Genomic DNA, 9,698 nt, shown 5'->3' with positions numbered 1-9,698 from the left:
ACAAAATTTTCTATAGAAATAAAATGTTGACAAAATTTTCTATAGAAATAAAATTTTGAGAAATTTTTCTATAAAAATAAAATTTTGCCGAAAATTTCTTTTGAAATCAAATTTTGAAAAAATTGTCCAAAGAAATAAAATTTTGACAAAATTTTCGTATAGAAATACAATTTTGACAAATTTTCTATAGAAATAAAATTTTGACAAAATTTTCTATAAAAAAATTGACAAAATTTTCTATAGAAATAAAATTTTGAAAAATTTCCTATAGAAATAAAATTTTGACAAAATTTCCTATAGAAATAAAATTTTGACAAAATTGTCTAAAGAAATTAAATTTTGACAAAATTTTCTATAGAAATAAAATTTTGACAAAATTTTATATAGAAATAAAATTTTGACAAAATTTTCTATAGAAATAAAATTTTGACAAAATTTTCTATAGAAATAAAACTTTGAGAAATTTTTCTATAAAAATAAAATTTTGCCGAAATTTTCTTTTGAAATCAAATTTTGAAAAAAATGTCTAAAGAAATAAAATTTTGACAAAATTGTCTAAAGAAATAAATTTTTGACAAAATTTTCCTATAGAAATAAAATTTTGACAAATTTTCTATAGAAATAAAATTTTGACAAAATTTTCTATAGAAATACAATTTTGACAAAATTGTCCAAAGAAATAAAATTTTGACAAAATTGTCTAAAGAAATAAAATTTTGACAAAATTTTCTATAGAAATAAAATTTTGAGAAAATTGTCTATAGAAATAAAATTTTGACAAAATTTTCTATAGAAATAAAATTTTAACAAAATTTTCTATAGAAATAAAATTTTGACAAAATTTTCTATAGAAATAAATTTTTTAGAAATTTTTCTATAAAAATAACATTTTGCCGAAATTTTCTTTTGAAATCAAATTTTGAAAAAATTGTCTAAAGAAATAAAATTTTGACAAAATTGTCTAAAGAAATAAAATTTTGACAAAATTTTCGTATAGAAATAAAATTTTGACAAATTTTCTATAGAAATTAAATTTTGACAAAATTTTCTATAAAAACAATTTTGACAAAATTTTCTATAGAAATAAAGTTTTGACAAAATTTTCTATAGAAATAAAATTTTGACAAAATTGTCTAAAGAAATAAAATTTTGACAAAATTTTCTATAGAAATAAAATTTTTGACAAAATTTTTTAAAGAAATAAAATTTTGACAAAATTTTCCTATAGAAATAAAATTTTCCAAGAAAATAAAATTTTGACAAAATTTTCTATAAAAAAATTGACAAAATTTTCTATAGAAAGAAAGTTTTGACATTTTCTATAGAACTAAAATTTGAAAAAAAAATCTATAGAAATAAGAGTAGGACTAATAAAGACAAAAGTTTTATAGAAATAAAATTTGGACAAAATAAGATTCGTTTGGTTTGGTAGTTTTTGGTAAAATTTGCTTTAAATTTTGATAAACTCAGTCAATTCAACCTCATATGAAAATATCCAATCCTCATTTATGCAATATTTAAATTTTAGCCACTGATAACCTTTGACAACAAAACCTGTTCAACTCCTATTAGAACATGTCATCCTATATCACAGGACAATCACACATATTTTCAAAATGTCCAGTCATTTACATTTGCGATAAAGTAATCGATATCTACCTGGCACCTGACCAAGGATGCATTACCACAAACCCCATCATCCAACACAATATTGGGGAAATTGGAAAATTTTCCTGAAAAACAAAGTCTCCAAGTAATTTCCATAAAAATTAATACAGCTTGCTTTGACTCAAAAGGGTTGAACACTGCAAGGTTTTCCATGACGATGATGCTGATGCTGCTGATGATGAAATCCTTTGTTATAGCCCAGCATCAATATAAAAATTACATTAGATTATTATTGTTGTGATGTTGCATTTGTGCTGTTTATTTATTACGACCCTTCCGGTCATGCGAAGAAATTATGGGTGCCTGCAGTATTGGTCGTTCAGCTATGGACACCAGACATAGTGTATATGTGTGGCTACCAACAAACGTTCAAATGTCGTAGTGGTACTAGGATTCGTGTAATGACACAACCTATGACACCATTATAATGCACATAGCTACTCATTGGAACCATACATTCACACCAACACCATTACAAACCCATCTTCTCACTAAGGATTCAACTAAAGTCATTGTCATAGAAGTCATGTCCCATTTTAAAGGATGTTGTGTTGCATGCAAATAATCACATTCTCTGGGTTATTCATTGAACCACACTACCGGTATAAGGGATTGCAGTTTGGAGTAAATATAGGGAATTTTTTTAATACTGTATTATTATAAGGGTAATATTTGGACTAAGGAAATGGTCATTTTTTACCTAACAATAGTTTATTTTGGAGCTAAATGAAGGAGCAGACTAAAAATTGCCTAAGAGGCTTTTGAGGAAAATTTTATTTAAGAGGAAATCCCTATAGAAGTATAGACTTTAGAGTCCTTTGTTTTAGGACTATTCATTGTGAATAATTAAGATTCTTTAAGTTATATCAAACAATTTAACAAATATGTACGAGTCTTAGGGGTTTCAACTTCAATTCTTGTATAACTTTATTTGTCTAAAATCTTTCATACGGTAACTCACACCGCCCTCTGGTGGTATCTGCACCAAAATCACAAGGTTCATATACATTTCCTTGGTCAGAGTATGTCTATGAACATTCGAAACCTTCAGGAGTCATTTCTTCTTAAGCAAACACACAGAAATGTTTGCTAAAACTGTTGCGAGCAGTGACCTAATTATTTTAAGAGATGCCTTGCTAGGTTAGGTTAGGATAGGTTAGGTGGCAGCCCGATGTATCAGGCTCACTTAGACTATGCAGTCCATTGTGATACCACATTGGTGAACTTCTCTCTTAGCACTGAGTGCTGCCCGATTCCATGTTAAGCTCAATGACAAGGAACCTCCTTTTTATAGCCGAGTCCAAACGGCGTTCCACATTGCAGTGAAACCACTTAAAGAAGCTTTGAAACCCTCAGAAATGTCACCAGCATTACTGAGGGTTTCAGGTTTACTGAATCCACCGCTGAAAAACTTTTTGGTGTTCGGTCGAAGAGGGAATCGAACCCACGACCTTGTGTATACAAGGCGAGCATGCTAACCATTGCACCACGGTGGATCCTTGCTAGCGATACGGCTGGTATACAGTCTTATAGGGAATTTAGATGAAATAAACGGACCAGGAAGAAAACACAACGTGGTAACAACACTGCGAAACCTTAACCTTCCAGAACTTGAAAAATTGCCGTGAGGTGACTCACACAAAACATGCCTTCCCAATGAGGCTACCATCGAAAGGAGACAAGGTTAGACTTCAGAAATAATTAGCAACCAACCAACCACGTGATCGACAACACCAGTGAGTGTGCCAGAAGGCAGTTTCATCATACCAATGCAGCATTGTCCACCCATCAGCAGTGATGGTGTTCATTTCCTTATCGTTTATGCGGCCCCCTTAAGATTGCCTGTATTAGTGGAACCCTATATAGCAATCAGAAGTCAAATTGTCACCGGTTGGCTAGTAAACCCACCGGTATATTTGGCTCCAGTCTCCAATGCACCTACGCAGCATACCATGGTAAAACTTATGTCACTTCTCCAGTAACAACTTATGTCACTTCTCCAGTAAAAACTTATGTCACTTCTCCAGTAAAGTATTATTCATCTTTGACTTCTCTAACTAATACCAGCTCTCTCTTTTACCACATCCAAGACCCATCGATACCAATTTAAAATTTCCCCCCTTTTTCTTGTTATACCTACCGCTTGGTCTACACTTGGTCTCAATCTAATGACGTTCTAGTCGTTGTAAGCCAAAGTAATCACTACAAAAATTCAAATGAACCTAAGAATTTTGTTGTTTCCGCAAAATCAACAAAAGAATATCCTGGATGAAAAATCATTACCTAGTGAAGCATAAAAACAAGACAGCATCACCATGAATTGAGATTGAGAGAATTGTAGCGTTGTAAGTAGCATAGAATTGTTTGTAAAATTTTGTTTTTAAGTACAAAACAACTTTAATTGGCTGAGTTTTATGGAAGAGTTGTCATATAAAGGAAGGAGAAAGAACAATAAGAACAATTTTAAATCTTCAGAACTTTTTTTTGTAAGGCTAAATTGAGTAAAATGGCTCTCTGTTGTCTTTGGTATAATGAGAAAAGAAGGGTGCTAGAACTTTTTATATGAAGAGGATTGTGAAATTCATTGCTCGGCATAGTCCGATCAAGGTTCCTCAAAATTCAACATACTACCGACTATCACCGTTTCCGTTCACTGCCAATCTAAATGAGTGGTGTTACAATAATTTTTTTGACACCTGATCGACCGATTTACGGTGAAGCGGATAAACAAATTGGTCGAACGATGGGAGGAGGATGTAAACAGTAACTAAGAATACATGTGAAAAATTCGGATGTTTGAAAATAGGTCTGCGTGAATGACTGATATTTGTGCCCGTCGAATGGCTCTTTAAGTCTTTTTGGAATAAAACAAAAATATCATAGTCCTAATAAGAAAATATTATATGGGGCAACAGTTAGATGTTCAATTTGACCAATTTGGCTGTGCTAAATCGGAAGGTGACAGCTTGTGCCGAGAGGTCATTCTTTTTATCGTCTAGTTGTATTTGTCTTAAATTCAGCATCGACGGAATAGACGCGGCGAAATGAAAGTTACGAGGTAGGAAATTCAATTGCTCCATTGTCAAGTGGGACGTATTTCCTTCATCTCTTCAGATAATTTCGTCAATATATCAGCCTTGGTATCAGCAGTTGTGAGATCTTTGTCCAGGTTCGGTAACATTTTTGCACTCGAGTCAAAAATAATGTACCAAATGTTTAAGAAAACTTTACCAAAAACTAGCAAATAGAAAAATTTTGTTTCGCCGTGGTTAATCAATTTTTTATGGCTATTTTTATTTCTTTAGAAAATGTTGTCAAAATTTTATTTCTGTAGAAAATTTTGTCAAATTTATTTCAATAGACAATTTTGTCAAAATTTATTTGAATCGAAAATTTTTTCAAACATTATTTCAATAGAAAATTTTGTCAAAATTTATTTCAATAGAAAATTTTCTCAAAATTTATTTCAATAGAAAATTTTCTCAAAATTTATTTCAATAGAAAATTTTCTCAAAATTTATTTCAATAGAAAATTTTGTCAAAATTTTATTTCTATAAAAAATTTTATCAACATTTTATTTCTATATAAAATTTTATCAAAATTTTATTTCTGCAGAAAATTTTGTCAAAATTTTATTTCTGTAGAAAATTTTGTCAAAATTTTATTCCTATAGAAAATTTTATCAAACTTGTATTTCTATTGAAAATTTTGTAAAAGTTTTAGTATTATAGAAAATTTTGTCAACATTTTATTTCTATAGAATATTTTGTCAAAAATTTTCTTTCAATAGAAAAATTTTTCAAAATTTTATTTCTATAGAAAATTTTTTCAAAATTTTATTTCTATAGAAAATTTTGTCAAAATTTTATTTCTATAGGGAATTTTATCAAAATTTTATTTCTATAGGAAATTTTATCAAAATTTTATTTCTATAGAATATTTTATGAAAATTTTATTTCTGTAGAGATTTTTATCAAAATTTTATTTCTGTAGAAAAATTTGTCAAAATTTTATTTCTATAGAAAATTTTATCAAAATTTTATTTTTGTAGAGATTTTTATCAAAATTTTATTTCTATAGAAAATTTTGTGAAAGTTTTAGTAATATAGAAAATTTTGTCAACATTTTATTTTTACAGAACAACATTTCATTTCTATAGAGATTTTTGTCAAAATTTTGTTTCGCAGTTGTTAATCAATTTTTGTAGTTATTTTTTATTTTTATTCTTTAACAAAATTTTGTCAAAATTTTAATCCTACAAAAATTTTTTTCAAAACCTTATTTATATAGAAAATTTTGTCAAAATTTATTTTTAAAGAAAATTTTTTCAAAATGTTATTTCTAAAAAATATTTTTTCAAAATCTTATTTTTATTGAAAATTTTATCAAAATTTTATTTCTATTGAAAATTTTGTCAAAATTTTATTTTTACAGAAAATTTTGTCAAAATTTTATTTCTATTGGAAATTTTGTCAAAATCTTATTTCTTTAAAAAGGTTTGTCAAAATTTTATTTCCATAAAAAATTTTGTCAAAATTTTATTTCATTAGAAAATTATGTCACAATTTTATTTCTATAGAAAATTTCGTCACAATTTTGTAAAAATTTCAATTCTATAGAAAATGTAAAAATTTTATGTCTAAAGAAAATTTATTCACAATTTTATTTCAATAGAAAATTTTGTCAAAATTGTATTTCTATAAAAATATTGTCAAATTTCTATTTCTATAGAAAATTTTGTCAAGTTTTTAATCCTATAGAAAATTTTGTCAAAATTTTATTTCTATAGAACATTTTTGCAAAATTTTATTTCTATAGAAAATTTTGTCATCATTTTATTTCTATAGAAAATTGTGTCTACAGTTTATTTCTATAGAACATTTTGTCAAAATTTAGTTCAATTGAAAATTTTGTCAAAATTGTTAGTCAGTTGTTAATCAATTTTTATACCCTCCACCATAGGATGGGGGTATATTCCGTTTGTAACACATCGAAATATTGCTCTAAGACCCCATAAAGTATATATATTCTGGGTCGTGGTGAAATTCTGAGTCGATCTGAGCACGTCCGTCCGTCCGTCTGTTGAAATCACGCTAACTTCCGAACGAAACAAGCTATCGACTTGAAACTTGGCACAAGTAGTTGTTATTGATGTAGGTCGCATGGTATTGTAAATGGGCCATATCGGTCCACTTTTACGTATAGCCCCCATATAAACGGACCGCCAAATTTGGCTTGCGATTGCTCTAAAAGAAGCAAATTTCATCCAATCCGGCTGAAATTTGGTACGTGGTGTTAGTATATGGTCTCTAACAACCATGCAAAAATTGGTCCACATCGGTTCATAATTATATATAGCCCCCATATAAACCGATCCCCCGATTTGGCTTGCGGAGCCTCTAAGAGAAGCAAATTTTATCCGTTCCGGCTGATATTTGGTACGTGGTGTTGGTATACGTTATCTAATTGCCATGCAAGAATTGGTCCACATCGACCCATAATTATATATAGCCCCCATATAAACCGATCTCCAGATTTGACCTCCGGAGCCTCTTAGAGGAGCAAAATTCATCCGTTCCGGTTGAAATTTGGTACGTGGTGTTAGTATATGGTCTCTAATAACCATGCAAGAATTGGTCCATATCGGTCTATAATTATATATATAGCCCCCATATAAACCGATCTCCAGATTTGACCTCCGGAGCCTCTTAGAGGAGCAAATTTCATCCAATCCGGCTGAAATTTGGTACGTGGTGTTAGTATATGGTCTCTAACAACCATGCAAAAATTGGTCCACATCGGTCCATAATTATATATAGCCCCCATATAAACCGATCCCTCGATTTGGCTTGCGGAGCCTCTAAGAGAAGCAAATTTTATCCGATCCGGCTGAAATTTGGTACGTGGTGTTGGTATACGTTCTCTAATTGCCATGCAAGAATTGGTCCATATCGGTCCATAATTATATATAAAGCCCCCATATAAACCGATCTCCAGATTTGACCTCCGGAGCCTCTTAGAGGAGCAAAATTCATCCGATCCGGTTGAAATTTGGTACGTGGTGTTAGTATATGGTCTCTAATAACCATGCAAGAATTAGTCCATATCGGTCCATAATTATATATAAAGCCCCCATATAAACCGATCTCCAGATTTGACCTCCGGAGCCTCTTAGAGGAGCAAAATTCATCCGATCCGGTTGAAATTTGGTACGTGGTGTTAGTATATGGTCTCTAATAACCATGCAAGAATTGGTCCATATCGGTCCATAATTATATATATAGCCCCCATATAAATCGATCCCCAGATTTGTCCTCCGGAGCCTCTTGGAGGAGTAAAATTCATCCGATCCGGTTGAATTTTGGAACTTGGTGTTAGAATGTGGTCTCTAACAAACACGCAAGAATTGGTCCATATCGGTCCATAATTATATATAGCCCACACATAAACCGTTCCCCAGATTTGATTTCTGGAGCCTCTTGGAGGAGCAAAATTCATCCGATCCGGTTGAAATTTGCAACGTGGTGTTAGTATAAGGCCGCTAATAACCATGCCAAAATTGGTCCATATCGGTCTAAAGTTATATATAGCCGATCCCCAATCACACAAAAATTGGTCAATATCGGTTCATAATCATGGGTGCCACTCGAGCCAAAAATAATCTACCAAAATTTTATTTTTATAGAAAACATTGTCAAAATGTTATTTCTATAGAAAATTTTGTCAAAATTTTACTTCTATAGAAAATGTTGTCAAAATTTTATTTCTATAGAAACTTTAAACTTAATTATATACGTATTTAATCGGCCCTTTTGTAGTTTAATATATTAAGTATATATTAAGTTGTTAGGAAGTTTTATGATACATTGCCATCAGTAGACGTTTCTACGCAATCAATGATGGAGGGTACATAAGCTTCGGCCTGGCCGAACTTACGGCCGTATATAATTGTTTGGGCTTATTTTTTATTTTTATTCCTTAACAAAATTTTGTCAAAATTTTAATTCTAAAAAAATTGTTTTTAAAACATTATTTATATAGAAAATTTTGTCAAAATTTGTTTTTAAGAATTTTTTTCAAAATTTTATTGCTATTGAAAATTTTATCAAAATTTTATTGCTATTGAAAATTTTATCAAAATTTTATTTCTATTTAAAATTTTGTTAAAATTTTATGTTTACAGAAAATTTTGTCAAAACTTTATTTCTATGGGAAATTTTGTCAAAATCTTATTTCTATAGAAACTTTTGTCAAAATTTTATTTCTATAGAAAATTTTGTCAACATTTTATTTCACTAGAAAATTATGTCACAATTTTATTTCTATAGAAAATTTCGCACAATTTGATAAAAATGTTAATTCTATAGAAAATGTAAAATTTTTATGTCTAAAGAAAATCTAGTCAAAATTTTATTTCAATAGAAAATTTTGTCAAAATTGTATTTCTATAAAAATATTGTCAAATTTCTATTTCTATAGAAAATTTTGTCAATTTTTTATTCTTATAGAAAATTTTGTCAAAATTTAATTTCTATAGAAGATTTTTCCAAAATTTTATTTCTATGGGAAATTTTCCCACAATGTTATTTCTATAGAAAATTTTGTCATAATTTTATTTCTATAGAAAATTGTGTCTACATTTTATTTCTATAGAACATTTTGTCAAAATTTTATTTCTATAGAACATTTTGTCAAAATTTATTTCAATAGAAAATTTTGTCAAAATGTTTATTCTGAAAAAAATTTAAAAATTTTATTCCTGTAGAAAATTTTATCACAAATTTATTTGTGTAGAAAATTTTATCAAAATTTTATTTCTATAGGAAATTTTACCAAAATTTTATTTCTATAGGAAGTTTTATTTCTATAGAATATTTTACCAAAATTTTATTTCTGTAGAGATTTTTATCAAGATTTTATTTCTGTGGAAAATTTTGTCAACATTTCATTCCTATAGAGCTTTTTGTCAAAATGTGGTTTCGCAGTTGTAAATAAATTTTTTGTGGTTATTTTCTATTTTTATTTCTTA

Source organism: Haematobia irritans, chromosome 2, assembly GCF_050003625.1.
Source record: "Haematobia irritans isolate KBUSLIRL chromosome 2, ASM5000362v1, whole genome shotgun sequence".
Lineage (NCBI taxonomy): Eukaryota > Metazoa > Arthropoda > Insecta > Diptera > Muscidae > Haematobia > Haematobia irritans.
Note: the sequence above shows the minus strand (reverse complement) of the source record.